The 18044-nt window shown below is 39.4% G+C and overlaps 1 pseudogene; it reads right to left on the bottom strand.

Moving 5' to 3' along the window:
• Window positions 1-270: 270 nt before the first annotated feature.
• On the bottom strand, window positions 271-17808 carry LOC110798055 (eukaryotic translation initiation factor 3 subunit A-like; annotated as a pseudogene).
• Between the last annotated feature and the right edge of the window lie 236 nt (window positions 17809-18044).

Below are 18044 nucleotides of genomic sequence, written 5' to 3'. Positions count from 1 at the left end.
GCTAAGCTTTAATTTTTTTTTTTTTTTTTTAATTCAAGGTTAATGGCATCTCTTAAGGGGAAAAGCTCTGTTATGTTGAATGATTATTAATTTTATGGATGATTAATTTTATTTTTCCATTGATTAATTTGTTGAAATTAAGTCCCCAAGAACGACATTCAACACTCAAAACCATGACTAACAATGTAATCATAAACCCAAGAACCTAACTCAAGTGTACCTAGCTTAGCAAAGGACGATAAAACCCCAACAAAAGTAGTCGAATCATGATCACACACCCGACTTTCCCATCAAACGAAACATGTCAATAGCATCTTTAGCAAACCCATTTTTCTCGTACCCTGAAATTACGACATTCCAAGCAACAATACTTCTCTGAGGCATTTTATCGAACACCTTACGTGCAACAGCAAGCTCACCGCATTTCGCATAAAATGCAACCAAAGAAGCCTGAACAAAAGAATCTGATACATACCCATTAACCACAACACGTAAATGTACAAATTTACCATGTTTGACGGCGAAAACACTGGCGTAAGACTTGATTAAAGAGGTGAAGATGTAGTTTGATGGAGGAATGAGAGAGAGAAGCATATGATTGTAGAAGAAAATGGTGTAATATAGGAGACGAAGTTTGGAGGAGATTCGAATGAGGGAGTTGAAGAGATAATCATCTGGGTTTGATATCGAGAGAGAAAGCTCCCTGGCATAAGCTACGGAGGAGTGAGAAGACCAGGCTAAAATGGCAAGTTTAGTGAGGAGGGATAGGCGGCGGTGAGCTCCGGTGGTGATCGATAAGGTGGGCTTGCACTAGTTGAAGTTGTTTCAGACGTGGGCCTGCTCGTACGAGAGCTTCATAGGGTGATGATGAAAATGGTGATGATTCATTTTGTCCATGGAAGATATGCCATGGAAGAGAGGGACTGGCAATCATGAATTCGCAGTAATTAAGGTGGTTGGAAGAAATATTAATGACTTTGATTTGTTTTGGTTTTGGAGGGAAATTAAAAAAAAACCAAAGGTCAACTGAACCTTACGCTTTGGTTGACTTATTCAGCCGGTTCCGGGTTTTATGGAGCAATATAAGTTAAAGGGGTATAAAGGTTAGATTAATAGATAATAATCAAAAGGTTGGCTTAATGTTGGAAAATCGCTCAAAGGTTGGATTATTAAATGTAAATAATCCTTTCCTAAAAAATAAAATTAGTTAGAAGGTGGTAAAAGACAATTTTTATTTTATTTTTAGGTAGTATAAAATAATTTTAATTTTTTAGGTGGTTAAAAATAATTTATCAAGTTTTCTAGGTGATAAAATTTAACCTAAAAAATAAACATAAAAATAAAAAATTATTCAAAATCTGTAAGGCCCTGTTTAGTTCACCTTATTTCTCTTGATTTGATCTAATCAGGTCTGGTCTGATCTGATCTAATCTGGTCTGATCTGATCTAAACTTATTTTTTCTGATCTGATCTGATCTGAACTTATTTTTTCTGATTTGATCTGGTATGATTTGATCTGGTCTAATCTAATCTGATTTGATTCTTCATAATTAAGTTTAAACAAAAATCTACATTTATTAATATTAAACGACTTACGTGTAAAATAAATATTACACAAATTTATAATATTGTTATTATTTATTTGACTTTGCTCATGATTTAACTATTCCTTATATTAGATAGACCTAGACATGATCTACACATATAAGTTCTGATCTGGATATGATATATACAGATCGGTTCTGATCTGGACATGATCAGTTCTGATCTAGACATAATCTGTACAGTTCAGTTCTGATATGGACATGATATGTACAAACCAATTCTGATCTGGACATGATATGTACAGATCATTTCTGATTTGGACATGATCTGTACAGACCAGTTCTGATCTGGACATGATCTGTACAGATTAGTTCTGATCTGGACATGATTTATACAGATCAGTTTTGATCTGGACATGATCTGTATAGATCAGTTCTGATTTATACATATCAGTTCTTCTTTGGAGATGATCTGTATAGATTAGCTCTGATCTAGACATGATCTGTACAGATCAGTTCTGATCTGGTCATGATCTATACAGACCAGTTCTGATCTGGTCATGATCTGTACAAATCAATTCCAATATGGACATGATCTTTGCAGATTAATTCTGATCTGAACATAATCTGTACAGAGTCGATATCTAGACAAGTTATAATCTGGACATATCGATTCATTCTGATCTGGACATGATCTGTACAGATCGATTTTGATCTGAACATAGTGGTTCTGTAAGGATCGGTTCTGATGTAGACAAGATATTTTCAGATTTGAACATGATTTGGACATGATCTGTACAGATCATTTATGATCTGGATATTATCTGATCTTATCAGTTATGGTCTAGATATATAATGATCCTGATCTATAAAAATCAGTTCTGATATGGACATGACCTGATCATATCGTTTCTGATCTGGACTTAATGGTTTTAATTTGGACATGATGAATTTGAATGTTTTGTTAATGTTTTTTTATGCCTTAAGTAATAGATTTTAATTGCACCGACAACAACATTCTTTTTTATTAAAGCAATAATAGTAATAAAATATTAAATATAATAAAAATGATATAAATATATACCATTAATAACAATAATAATAATAATAATAATAATAATAATAATAATTATTATTATTATTATTATAATAATAATAATTATAATAATAATAATAATAATAATAATAATAATAATAAAAAATAATAATAACAATACCCCAAAATCCTCTCGATTTGGGCGACTAGGGCAGCCGGCCAAATCTCGCTGGTGGGTTTCCAGCATCGGCCATTATGCGGTAGGGCTTTCCGGCGAGTGGTTTTAACGTGCAGCAAGGTCCAGTCTGCGGTAGGGCTTTCGAGGGAGGGGATTCGAATCAGGTGTAGCGAGGGGTTTCAGTTTAACATGCAACGATTTCCGATGCAGTGACGGTGGTTTTGTGGGTTCGGGTGAATTGTGCAGCGAAATTCCGGTGAAGTGACGGTGGTTTTGTTTCGGCGTTCAGTTTCTGGCGGTTTGGTGCGTTCAGTTTCTGGCAGTTTGGTGCATTCAGTTTCCGATTTGGTGTTCTGTTTCTAGCAATTTCGTGCGTTCGTTATCCGACAGGTTCGAGTATAGTATTCAAGCGTTCATTATCCGGAAGGTTCGTGTTCTCCGGTAGTGTGGGATAGGCAGTCGGCAGCTTGTGTGTTTTGAGTGTCGTGGGTGTGTTTGGCAGTGAGTATCGTGGGTGTTGCTGTTTTGGTGTTTGGCAGTGTGGAGTTGGTGTTGCTTTTTGGTGTTTATCAGTGGCTTTCGTGGGTGTCGAGTGGTGTTTTACGTGGTTATTATTGAGTGTTGTATTCTGCATAGTGTTTTTGGATTGGGGGCCGATTGGCAGTGGGGTTGGAGTTGTCAAAACCCATTGTCCATTTGTCCATAATGCCTAATGGTGTGGTGCGTTTTCATTGTCCATTTGTGGGTCTTAGTGGGTGTCAAGACGGCGGTGGAAATGGGCTTACTAAGAGATCTTTGATCACTCATCTTCGTGATCGTCATTGTAAGGGTGATGCTCAAGTGGTCACACGACACTCTCTAACCACTGACTTGGCTATTTTTTCTGAAGCTGAGTTGACCTTCCGCCGTATGGAGATTTGGATTTGTGGGGATTGTTTTAGGACGCATGCTTTTCGTGCTAAATGTCGTCATGGTTCTGATTTTGTGGCCCCCTTTTGTTGTTGAGGATGGAGTTGTTCGGTTTGTGCTCTATGGTTTTTCTAAACCGTCTCTTGCTTCTGATGTTCGAATGGATACTGCGGTGCAAGAACAGGATTGTGGTTTTACCGTCACTCTTCTTGACAGATTATTTTTTAAACGGATTTGCACAGTGAAATCCATCCCTCCTAAATGTCGTTTGGGTTTTTCCCGGGTTTTGAGAGGCGCGCTTGATAGGGTTATTTGCAGGCCTGAGGATGTCTCTTATTGGGTTAAACTTCTCGTGTTGCCTCTATGTTGTTGTAATAATTGGGTTTTCAAGGCAAAACACTAGAATAAGAATAAGAACGAGTTTAGGAAATCGTTGCGCCGTGGTAACCAAACCACTGCCTTGAAAACGAGATTCGGTGCAAGTGCACAATTGTATTCACCGATTCGTTCCCTAAGGTTTACACAACTCTCAACACACAAAGACACTTTTAGGTGATGAGATGGAGCCACATAAACTTATGCCCAAAAGAACAAGAAGGGGAAGCTTGAAGAGATATCATGACTTAATCATGAACTAAAAGTTTTCCCATCCAAAAAGGAGGCACTAGTAGAAAAAATGTCATTTGCAGCGCGTGTAAAAGGGGCTTTTTGCAGCGTTTTTGAGTGCGGCAAGTGTGATGGCTACAAATAGTTGACTTTTATTTGCAGCGAACAAAAACGCTGCAAAAAGCCATTAATTGCAGCGCACGGTGTTCCACACGCGCTGCAAAATGTCTATTTTTCACAACCTTTTGCAGTACGTAGGCGCTGCAAAAAGAGATACCAAAGCCCACATTTCTGAAACTATATATTCATAGCATTCACTTAACAGTGCACGCTGCAAATAGTTCATTTATTTTACAAAAAAAAATCACTACAATAATAATAATCTATTTATATTTTTGGTAAATTAGCTAAATTAATTACCAAAAGGTAGGAACCAAGAATCCAAAGTTGGAACACCATAAAAGGTTCCGTACATGTACAGATGCAGATTCAACTCCTCTCTCTTAGCTCTCTCAAGATAATCCATTTGCTTGTTCAACGTCTGTAGTTTTTTCTCCATTTCTTGTTTCTCCCTCAGCTGCTCGTTGAGAGCCAACTCCATCAATTCTTGCTTTGTCAACTTATCCTGAAATGAAGTAGATAACACATTTATAACACCAACCAGAAAACATCGAGGAGTATTTTCAGAAAATAAACACTTACCCCTTCTATAAGTGGTTTCTTCTTATTTTTGGAGAACTTTTCCTGAAGTAGGGATTTGGCTTCTTCAATCTCACGTTCTTCTATTTCCTTTTGGATGCACTGAATTTTCCTCTTCTCAAGTTCAGAAGCAAGCCTTTTCTGTTCATCTTCCACATTACTTTTTGTAGCTGTAATCTCTTCGACTCTTCCTCACGTTCCTTTTAAGACACCAAAGTAGTCAAGTCTCTAAAGCTGGCGTTCTTGTTCCTCTTTGCGTTGTTCAATGATTGTTTTACAAGCAAGAAGCTTCTTATGTTCCTTCTCCACAAGCTCAGCTAAACCAGGCAAAGTATCTTCGATTTTTGATGCTTTGTTAAGGGGAGGATATATCGTGGACCTTGCTTTATTCAAAGATTCAACAAGCGCTGTAAGGTGATTTCTCACGGCATCAGCTTTAAGATCCTGCATCAAACATCATCATTGGTCAAACTACTTTACCTGGTGACATCAATATATATTCAAGATCCTGGATACCACAAAATCTTAACCGACACAAAAGACGTAAAAGACCATCAATAAATTTGAATGTTTGACGACTTAGAAGTTCTTGACTCAAGAAAACAGTAGCTTTGAACATCTTGAAAGACTTCTCTTAATAATGGTGATTCTTAAAATGGTAACATCAAATCACATAAAATCGATCAGAGAAAATTTCTCTCTGTATATGGTTATTCTAACTCTCCCTTGACAGATAAGTCAGATATAGTAAACAAACACCATGTATAAAACCAATTACAATAACAAAATATGAAATTGATGTGAGGCTGAAAGAATGTCCAATAACTCCTAAAGATATAACAACAACTAAAATATACATACCAAAAGAAAGAGACAATGAGAGGTGGAAAAACACTAAATTCTACTGAATACGTCAGGGTATATTGGCAAACTTTAGGACAAAGCCAATGTGTCAAAAAAAGTTAATATACATAATGCATCGTGTAGACACCTACTTTTGTCCCCATTCCCGAAAGGGAAGGTTCGATGATGAGAACATAAATCTCCACTTGGCAACGCATCTCCTATAAAATAACGAATCTCAAATCACCCTTTCATTTCAGCCAAAGCTTCCATTTATAGAAACCTGCTAAAAATAGTAGCTGCCGTAAAAGGTAATTGCTAAAAGTAGTAAGAATAAAAAGATAGGAACCTGTCAGAATTAGGTGTTGCACTCCAACATAAATCCTAAAAGAGATAGAAATTGTAAAAGGAATTCTATTCCTATCGCAATTCGATAAAAGAGTTAACGTATTAATTAAACTCATAACGAACCTAGAGTTCGTAAAGGGCCCAAACGCATTCCGTCGTAAATTTGATACGCACCAAATAACTCGGATTAAGTCTCTTAATGGACTCCGTACTCTAGAGTCCAATCTGACAAAGAATTCTGCCCAGATCCTATTTTCAACGCCCAACCCTGGGCGCCGAAATCTTTGACGCCCAGTGCTAGGCGCCGAAAGTACCAGGGACGGATTCTTTTCCTAATCCGTTTCGTATTCATATTCCTGAAAATCTATCTTTCTACGCCACTTTTTCCTATAAATAGACCCCTAAAGCCGACATGAAAAGGACACAACACACAACACACAATTCCATAACCTGAGTATTGACTCTAGCCTTAAGCCTAGCCTTACGCTGCGAAATTGATCCGGCGTTCTGTCGCAATCGACCCAAAAGTCGAACAGAACGCATCCTGTCCCTTGTAGCTGATGAATTAAGCCCAAATACTGGAACACTGCTTAGAAACCCGAGATTCGTTAAATAAAAGGAGAAATAGCAAAGCCAAGTGGTTAGTTTTCTGAGAACCGTGACGCACCTCTCAAGGGTGCGTTGTAATGTGTCCCTCATATGATTTAATCGCTTTCATCACCCTTTTATAAAATTATCAAACTATTAACTTGATTGATTTATCACGCCTAATAAGATAATACCCTGGACAATTGAATTATCATGCTAGGTACCTTAAATCAATCTAAATAAGATAATCACGATCGATTTAGTATTATGTGTTGCATATTGCTAAAATCAATTCAGAATAGTTTAATAGTTTAACGCATGTCCCTTCAATTATTTATGCTGAGCTAGTAAGGATAACCTGCCTCTGGAGTTATCGATGAGCACTCCTCTCAGTAGTTACAGTCCCCCGAACTCTCAATCTCTGCCCTGCGGGTGTACGTTGAGCGATCCCCACATCAGGGATCACAAGGGAACCTATGGCCGTCGTGGTCGAACATAATTGCACTCCCTTTATGTCACGATAACCGGGTTTTGTCAGTTTTTCTCATTGTCGTTAAAAACTGAATGGCGACTCCTATATTACTAGTCGATTGGGTGTAAACTCACAGGAGAACTAACTACACTTGATCTGACAACGTCACGCTCACGAGGGACGAGGTCATGCATTAGCCTCGTGCTTTTTCGACCCCCTCACAGTGGCGACTCCACTGGGGAATGTTAATGAAATACTCGTGCTCGTAGGTAATCAAAATAGCCGAAGGGTGAAACGATCCTACTCCGCGTTTATTTCCTTATCAAGTTGGGACGACCTGAAAATCAGCATATTAATGTGAACGGACAGAACCGCATAACGAATCTCGGCTCCCTTGGCATGTTTCATCTCGGGAGTTGGGACTAAGGATACCCATCGCCAACCGGGGGGTGCATACGCTTCGAATGTTGTCCACTCGGCACTTTTCGCTAGTAGTACACCCGTCCCAAACCCAATCGCTCGCCCACTAAGGTCCCTCACATTGGTGCATGCCCCCTTGGCTTACATCGTGATTGGCCTCTTGGGACGAAATTCGTCTGTTGAATGCACTACCTCGACTGGGGCATGTGTTGGATCTACGATAGAAGCGGTACCAAGCCAGGCGCAAATATTACCCATAGAAGCCTATCATAAACTACGTGACATATTATTTTTGCTTCATGTTGTAATGTTAGTTATGTGTAGCGAATTACGTGATTATGTTGTGATTGTGTGTGACAAATAACGCTAGTAAACCAACGACCCTAAAAGTTGCCCAAACATTCATAAACACCAATTGGCCAAAGAGTTATACCTAAATACGTGTTCCGCAGTCCCGGGCGATCTCCACAAAAATAAGCGACGCCCAGGACGACCTGTAACGGATCCCACGACGCTGCATAACGCGCAAAGGACGTTATTGGGCAAGCACGTAAAATTAAGTCGTATGTACAAAAAAAATATAGACGAACAGAATACGAGTACCAGTCAGGGACACATTTTCAGCGCCCCTGGCTGGGCGCCAATTATATCATCGCCCCTGCTGGGCGCTGAAGTTGCTGCTTGGCCTTTTGGCCAGGCACCGCAGCCTCGGTGCCCATGCACAAAATATACGTAGCAATAAAAAATTCGTAACAAATTTGCTACGAGGACGTATGAAAGAGGCACTCAATTCTAAGAACGACTTATAAAATAAATAACTCCTTGCGTCGTCATTAGGCCTCCTATGACGACAATGTTTGGCACCAAAACCGAGCACGCTGATTAAATGACCTTGAATGTCACATGGCAAAGTATTCAAAAAATGATGTTCAAATAAAGTTTTCAAGAAAAAAATAATGTTCGAATAAAAAAATAAATAAATCCGAGTCTAGACTAGGCTATGCCGAAGTATAATCTAAATCCTAAGTCTTAGTTGTCTTATACATAGAATCGGTCCTAATGCTTGGTGTCGTTCTGCAATTTAAAAGGTTAAAACATATTGATTCTCCCTTCCTAACATTTAAATCAATAAGCACCCATATGTAATTGTCATCCCTTGCTAAGAATCTACGGCCTCAATACTCTCCCTCACCAATAAAAAGAATATATTATGTAATTCAAGTATTTGCAAAATGGAAACAGTCATATTCTGAAAATCATTCCTCCATAGTCGCACAACCCCCAAAGTGAGCCTAAGGTGTCAATACCATTGGCGGAAGAAAATTAATGGCCTCAAGGCTTATGATCACATTGGGTCGCGACTATCATAGTCCTCTCGAGCCACTCGCTCCTTGAAGTACTCCTAAGTACGAACTAAAAGATTTTCCATGAATGCAACATGACGAACCATGAAAATACCCAAATCGGCATGCCATAAGGCTACCATTGGGGTAAAACAATACACACTAAGAGGGAAGCCGCACTAATGATTCTAGTCTTGCAAAAATGGAAATTCGATCTCCCCAACTAACTACCTTGCCAACATTAAGCAAAATGGCGCATGACAAATGAACACCCAAGGGTTAAAATCTTAAGTGTCAACCAACAAAAGTTATGGTCCAATTAGCCTAAGTCTGAGAGTCGCTTGGTCAAGTACTATAGGCTTACGCCACGCCATCATTTTGAGTCTAGGCCACCTCCTTGTATTCGTACACGGGTTATAATCAGAAAAATTAATGAAAGTTCGAGTCTAAATCACAACTTCCAATTAAATCCCGGAAACTGGAATCTGAAAAGAAGCAAAAAAAATTATTTTCGATGTAATTCTTTCGTTAAATTTCAATAAAATAAAAACAACATTTTGAATCTACGCTATTTGCACATTTTAAGAAACGACTAAATACGCTTGCAAAGTAAGAAAATTTAAAGGTCCACCCTAGGCCTACTAAAGTTAAAGGTCCACTATAGGCCTACCAAACGAGGCTCACTCAGTCTCGCCTCGTGACTCAAAGACCACAACCATCTACCTTTTAGCCCAAATAAAAAATTTGAAGGATTTATGTTGGGGAGAAATCCCAAGCAAAAAGAAAAAAGAGAAAGAGAAAAGGGAGAGCGAAAAGAGCGAGCCATGAAATACTTAAAGAGAAAGAGAAAAGGGAGAGAGAAAAGAGCGAGCCACGAAATACTTAGCCCGTACCTCCCAAAGTGCGAAATTTGCCCAAGTAAACGAAGGAAAAGAATTGAGTCAACCAATCCAAATCATACCACAAAAACTACATAAAGTTCTACGACCTTATACCCTTTCCAATCCTCATGTTTAACTAATACCTATACAAATTATCCTATCTCATTCAACCCCTCTTTCAAGCCGTCTTGAGTCACAAATAAAAAAATGACAAATGAAAAAGTACATTCTACGCTTAACATAAAAAATAATAATAAAAAAAGAAACTTTGCAAAGCACCTTTAAAGTTCGTCTAAAAAGAAAAAGAAGCATTTAGCGTACAAAAAAGATTCGCAAATATTTGGCACAAAACGAAAAGAAGTAACGCGCCAAGAAATCTCCCCAGGAATCACTTTCAACGCCCAGAGCTGGGCGCCGGAATCTTTAACGCCCCAGCGTAGGCGCTGAATCTCTCTGCTTGCAAAAATTTTGCCCAGAAGTGCTCGTCATTTTATCCGCACATACACGGAACAATAATGAACACTTGGAGGGGTACATCACGTATTCAGATATCAAATTTTTGGCCTACGGCAAAGCATCAGATTACAATAATAATGAACTTCACTTATCACATCCTATTTGAAACATTACGATTCCACTCGAACGTACTTGTTTGAAATCGGCATTCTAAGAAACCATTTTCTGGCTAAGAACTACGCAAGACCTGATTCCAAATTAAATCTATTTAAGGCGGATACGTAGGCAATCCATGATTCGGTCCAACCAATTTGCAAAAATGTTAAAGCCTATAGAATAACAAGAATAAAAATAGAGTCCCTTATTCAAATTTAATTACTTGCAACCCAAGTCGAAAGAAAAATTTAAGTCAAAGGAAGAATCCAAGTCATCAAGATGCCAAAACGAGCACACATCGAAAAATAATAAGGGCACATACCCTTGCCAGAAGGAACACTCACACTCCTAGGCACTTAGCCAATACTCAAAAGATCGCTTTGCCTCAATTGAATGGGGGCTAGCGCGAGCGTCCATGACCTCTAAAGTACTCGACTTGACCCTCCCTAAAACAGAGTAACTCACTTAAAGACCTTCTTTCACCACTAGACAGTCATAATCGCCAACAAGTAGTAAAGGCAGTAAGCTTGCAATAAAGAGGATTGTTCTATGGCATCGCCCCATCGTTCCTTCGAACTCAGGGTATCCGTTCATGGTAATTCAAATGCTTGCGAATCCCCTTTGAAAAAATCAGACATTGTCAATAGGACTTGGCACTTAACCAAGGCTCACCCTACTCAGACATATGACACGGGCATCTAAAATCGAAATCTGAAAGCATCATTAATGAGAAGACATAATAGCAACTGGGAGCTAAAGAGTGAAATGAAAGACCTAGGGAAAGAACTAAGTATACCTTGACCTTTTGTGCAGACATACACCAAGTAAATCTAAGTCAATTTGAAAACGGTTTATACTCCCGCAATTCCGGAAAAGATGGCCCTAAAATCCTAAAGCATGTGCCACACGGGCACAAGTAATATCTTGACGCCTGCACCCTGGCTTCCAGCAAATCCTTAGACAGCATTCCAAAAATCGTAACAGTATTTTGATTCACTCATGTAATTCTGTACGAATCCTTCTATAAGTCAACTTACTTAGGACACCTCGGATTGTACACAGTAGGACTCGGATTTCAAATAATTTTCAAAGACTTCTTCGAACATAATAAAGTGTCGTTGGTTTAAGCTAACTATGCGTTTATCTCGATGTTGCAAGTGAGTCAAAAAGATTTCTAAATATGATTATGGGTAAAGAAAGGCACCTAGCTTTTGGTCAAGGCACACTTCAACATGTGACTACCTTGACTATGGTAATACCGCACAATACGACATTTACAAGAGAAGTAGCAAATCACTACTCGAACGTACCTCGCACTAAACGAGTCTGGTTCAAACTATTCATGATCCATGTCACCATGAATGCATAAAAACGTATGCCAAGCATTATAGCACCAAGCCAATCCCGTAGCTACAATTGGGGCTTGAGAAAAACACTCTAAAAATGCTCGAAATGACGATTTTATCGCAAATTCTCGACGCTAATACTATACACACGTCATAGGGGCACAATCCTAAGGTTTGATCGTGTAAAACGAACCTTAGAATGGCTACAACCCCTCCCAAATTCTAAGCGCTACTTAGAATATATAAAGTCACCCCACTAACAAGGGTAACTGAAAATCGCGAGTCACCAAAACTTCGATCAAACTACTGCACATAACGCTCGCCCTACAAGCGCCCGTTACACAGTCTACGTCGTTCCAAAGCAAAAGCGAAGAAAAGTCAAGGATAAAAAAAAAAAGAAACATCTATGAATCCTCGCATCGAACGAAGTAATAAGCCGTGCACACCCACGCAGAAGGTGCTACACTTGTTCGAACACCTGAACGAGGCGTGATGAAATACTCCAATGCAAAAAAAATAATAATGATGATATATCCCAACACTTGGAGAAATGTTCTAAGACACGCTGTTAGGCCACACAAGCCTACGTCGCACCATAAGTTCAACCATCCCACGGTGCAAATCTAAAAAAAGAGTAAGGCATATTGCACTAATGCAGGCGCGACCAAGAGCATGTGTAAAAGAGGCAAAGACTACTCATCGCCCAAATTCAAAATGCAAGCCACACAACTTTTACATTAAGGATTAAAGGTAGAAAAACATTACCTACCACGGAAGGGATAGCTCGCACCTACACGAGCGGAACCCCAAGGCATCTTTCTCGAAAGAACCTACAAAAATCGTACGCCAAAACGAAGCATCCCAACATGCATACTTGGGGGCTCCAAGCTACGAAACGACCATAGCAAAATAAAAAAGGGGTCTCAAAGCAAATGTTTGAACGATCAAAAGGGCACGATGCTTAAGCCCACTTCATGAATGGGCCTGAACCCTATCAAGCTTCTAAGCAAATTATTCAACATCAGTCATTGCTCAAAAAAAAGAATGATTCAAGCGAACTGATTAATGGACCGCACGCAACGGCCATTCTATGAACGCTCGTTTGCACATACATTCTAAGTATCGAACATTCACGAACACGTTCAAAGGAAAAAAATACGTTCAAAATAACAACAAGAGCGATCAAAGTCTTACGCCTCGAAGTATGTTCCTCGGGCCATATGGACTCGCCCGACTATTGCAATAACTGTACGCCTTAAGAGCAACAGTTCCTTTAAATAATCGCCCCAAAGAGACAAACACCGTAGTCCACCAATCGGCTACGGCTTCTTGAGAAATCATCACGAGAAAGTCCTGCCTGGGACGCACTTTCAACGCTCAGGACCAGGCGCCAGATATTCCGACGCCCAGCTCTGGGCGCTGATAATCAGCTCAACTCATTGTGATCTCTAATAAAGTAAAAATAAAGAAAAAAACAAAAGAGAAGAGAATACGTAGAATTTCAAAGTGAAATAAACGAACGAACAAGAGGCCAACTGTGTCATCAAAAGACCAGCCCAAACAACATTTTCAACGCCCAACCTAGAGCGTGAATTATTTCAACGCCCAGGCCTGGGCGCCGAAAATGAACCAATGCTAAAAAAAGGCCCTAACTTCTATAGGGCCCTGCCGTATCCATTCGACTCGAAAATTGCCAATTTCTTTACTGAAAGTCGCACCTCACGGTTTTGTTAAGAATAGCACACCACTACAAAGATCACTCGCACTTACGAGCACGATCCCAAACACGATCAAGGACATTACAAAATGCGTATCCCCAAGGAACCTCTTTGACAAGAAATGACCGTCAAGCACGAGTGCTTGGGGGCTCGAAAGAAAATATATATTTCAAAAGAGAGTATGCAAAGTTAAAACAATATTCCCAGACTACGTTGTACGAAGTCCCGTGTTTGGATAATCTCAAAAGATAAAACAAGATTACGACCTCAAGACAAAGGTCGCCGTTGATACTTATACATAGTCCCCTAATCAAGGACCCGAGTAGTGGCAAAATTGAGCCGTAAAGACTAGCTCAAAACCATGAAAGATAATGACCACGAGACAATGATCCGTCTAAGCACGTTGTCAACCCACATGCAGGTTGCAACTAAATCCGAGCATCCCTCGAAAGAAAAATAAAATTCTTCAAAAAACAAAAACATGCTCGCCATCTTCAGCCGGCGGGGTCTGCGTCACTAACCGCGCAGGTCCTCAGTTTTCGAAAATGAAAAGAAAATTCTTCAAAAACACAAAACAGGCTCGCCATCTTCAGCCGGCGGGGTCTACGTCACAAACCGCGTAGGTCCTTATTTATAAAACATCAAAACAGATTCGTCCACTTCTATCGGACGGGGCGTCCACCATCAGCGGACAGGCTCGCCCACCTTCAGCGGGCGGGGTCTGCGTCACTCACCACGCAGGTCCTTAGTCGCTGCAGCGATAACTTTTCCTGGTTTACTTTTTCCAAAAATCAAAAGATGGTTTATCTTTTTCCAAAAATCAAAAGATGGTTTCCCTTTTCCAAAAATCAAAGGATGGTTTCCCTTTTCCAAAAATCAAAGGATGGTTTATCTTTTTCCAAAAATCAAAAGAAGGTTTATCTTTTTCCAAAAATCAAAAGATGGTTTCCCTTTTCCAAAAATCAAAGGATGGTTTCCCTTTTCCAAAAATCAAAGGACCGTTTCTCTTTTCAAAAATAAAAAAATTGGTTTTCCGCTTTTCCAAAAAGAGTGATGTGCTGGATTTTCCTTCGTTGTACGTGCTATAAAAACAAGGGGGTTTTCGTTTAGCTAACCCTGAAAATGAGAATCTTTAAAAACATTTTTACCTCGTGATCGGGCTTGGCCAGGCCTGGTTACACTTTATAGCTTTGATTTCGAAAACGTCTGTAGATACTTCCAATGACAAAGTGAGGGAGTTTCTATACATCTGTAGGTACTTCCAATGACAAAGTGAGGGAGTTTCTATACTTAACAAATTCCAATGACACGTGAGGAATGTGTTAACACTTCAAGTGATGACCCTTAAGTCAAATGTTATCACTCGGGGGCTCGTGAGACCCTCGCAAAACAGGTCACATACACCATGGCTTGTATGACGCACTCCGTCTGATACTTTGATCATCATCTTACTCCAAGACTCAATCAAAGTGGGGACTAACTGTAGACACCTACTTTTATCCCCATTCCCGAAAGGGAAGGTTCGATGATGAGAACATAAATCTCCACTTAGCAACGCATCTCCTATAAAATAACGAATCTTAAATCACCCTTTCATTTCAGCCAAAGCTTCCATTTATAGAAACCTGCTAAAAATAGTAGCTGCCGTAATAGGTAATTGCTAAAAGTAGTAAGAATAAAAAGATAGGAACCTGTCAGAATTAGGTGTTGCACTCCAACATAAATCCTAAAAGAGATAGAAATTGTAAAAGGAATTCTATTCCTATCGCAATTCGATAAAAGAGTTAACGTATTAATTAAACTCATAACAAACCTAGAGTTCGTAAAGGGCCCAGACGCATTCCGTCGTAAATTGATACGCACCAAATAACTCGGATTAAGTCTCTTAATGGACTCCGTACTCTAGAGTCCAATCTGACAAAGAATTCTGCCCAGATCCTATTTTCAACGCCCAACCCTGGGCGCCGAAATCTTTGACGCCCAGTGCTGGGCGCTGAAAATACCTGGGACGGATTCTTTTCCTAATCCGTGTCGTATTCATATTCCTGAAAATCTATCTTTCTACGCCACTTTTTCCTATAAATAGACCCCTAAAGCCGACGTGACAAGGACACAACACACAACACACAATTCCATAACCTGAGTATTGACTCTAGCCTTAAGCCTAGCCTTACGCTGCGAAATTGATCCGGCGTTCTGTCGCAATCGACCTAAAAGTCGAACAGAACGCATCCTGTCCCTTGTAGCTGATGAATTAAGCCCAAATACTGGAACACTGCTTAGAAACCCGAGATTCGTTAAATAAAAGGAGAAATAGCAAAGCCAAGTGGTTAGTTTTCTAAGAACCGTGACGCCCCTCTCAAGGGTGCGTTGTAATGTGTCCCTCATATGATTTAATCGCTTTCATCACCCTTTTATAAAATTGTCAAACTATTAACTTGATTGATTTATCACGCCTAATAAGATAATACCCTGGACAATTGAATTATCATGCTAGGTACCTTAAATCAATCTAAATAAGATAATCACGATCGATTTAGTATTATGTGTTGCATATTGCTAAAATCAATTCAGAATAGTTTAATAGTTTAACGCATGTCCCTTCAATTATTTATGCTGAGCTAGTAAGGATAACCTGCCTCTGGAGTTATCGATGAGCACTCCTCTCGGTAGTTACAGTCCCCCGAACTCTCAATCTCTGCCCTGCGGGTGTACGTTGAGCGATCCCCACACCAGGGATCACAAGGGAACATATGGCCGTCGTGGTCGAACATAATTGCACTCCCTTTATGTCACGATAACCGGGTTTTGTCAGTTTTTCTCATTGTCGTTAAAAACTGAATGACGACTCCTATATTACTAGTCGATTGGGTGTAAACTCACAGGAGATCTAACTACACTTGATCTGACAACGTCACGCCCACGAGGGAAGAAGTCATGCATTAGCCTCGTGCTTTTTCGACCCCCTCACACATCGGCGCCAGACACAAGAGCTTACCAGAATACTAAACGAAACAACACCATTCATATGGTCAACCTTCATTGTTAAGAACTTATGTTTGACAACATCTACAAAAATCTTTTCCACGACAGAAAAATCGAAAAATGGAATCATTTGGGACAAGCTCTCAATGGTCATCGTCTGGTAAACTTGGGAAGCCTGCAACGTGAAAAGTAGGATATCAATGACACTGAGGGCAGCTATGGCACAGTGTACCAAGGTACACTAACAAAATACACTTATAGAGATGCAAAAAGAGCAAAACATTGCACCTGTTGTAGCAATCTAGAGTTGCTAGCTTTTCCAAGGCAAGGACATACTTTGACAATTGCACTTCAGATACAGAAGAAGCTGAAGCGAGTTTCCCACCAAGATTAGAAATTTTGTTCAACAAGGGATGAACTTTTAAAGACAAATCCAAGGGCAGAAACTCATGCTCTAGGAGATGATAGAGATCTTTAACTTCCGGAAGTACGCAAGACATAACACCTTTGGAGACCTGCCAATTGAATAAAGAAAAAAGAGATTAGATGACATGAAAGAGACCGAATTTCCGCCTCGAAATCTTTCAAGTTTTCAACATTGATTATCTAAAACAATGACCAGTTGGAAGGGCATACCAGTTGCGAAAGAAGAGCTGAGCGTGAGAGCTGTCAGAATTAGAAAAACAATAGAGCTATCAGATTGAGAAAAAGTGTATATAAACACAAAAATAATAAGCAAAACAAACTAATGGGTGGACAATCTAACTTACCACTTCTTTGCTCTCAGGTTTGGGATCAAGATTAAAATTAATAAGATTAGACATCCTCATATTTCGCTCTTTCTCATTTTCCAGTTCCAAATGAGATGCACCACGTGTATGATCATAAGGAAGAACTGAGAGGGCAGCCAAAACCACAGATGATGCTATCGTCTGCAAGTCCTTCTGGCTTAAGTTCTTGTTGAAGTTCTTTTGAAGCAAGAAAAGCTTCATCCAAGCATATGCATGATACAGATGGCTTCCTGAAGTCCAAAATATTTCAGTGAGCTTAGCATAGTAAATGACCATCAATGAAGGCTTTGGGGTCTTCTTAACCATACACATCAAGCCACTACCATAACAACTGTGGCACTTTCTCCGTTTTTCTCTCACAAAATGTATATTAGTACTAGTAAGTAAGGAAACTATCCTGTTGATCATTCATATCTTTAATTCTTTAATCCATAAACCCATGTTGGCATGAAATACACACAGTTTAACATATAAATATCACTCACAGTTTTCTTGTATATACAAAAGGTTAAAATTTAAATATACTTGTAAATATTATTTTCTTACAACTCTTGTCAATATATTTTGAGAGAGATCAACCAACAATGGATATTATGAAACTGATGGGAGTATATTTGTCACGGTAAAAGACAGGATTTAGGCCATTTCAGAAAAGCTTAAAACAAGACAAAATCAACAAAACAGACAATGCAGTAAAATAATCAAAACCCTAATTGTCATCTGCA

The sequence above is a fragment of the Spinacia oleracea genome, chromosome 6 (genome assembly GCF_020520425.1).
Source record: "Spinacia oleracea cultivar Varoflay chromosome 6, BTI_SOV_V1, whole genome shotgun sequence".
NCBI classification, from domain to species: Eukaryota; Viridiplantae; Streptophyta; class Magnoliopsida; order Caryophyllales; family Amaranthaceae; genus Spinacia; species Spinacia oleracea.
This window is presented reverse-complemented; position numbering and strand designations above follow the sequence as displayed.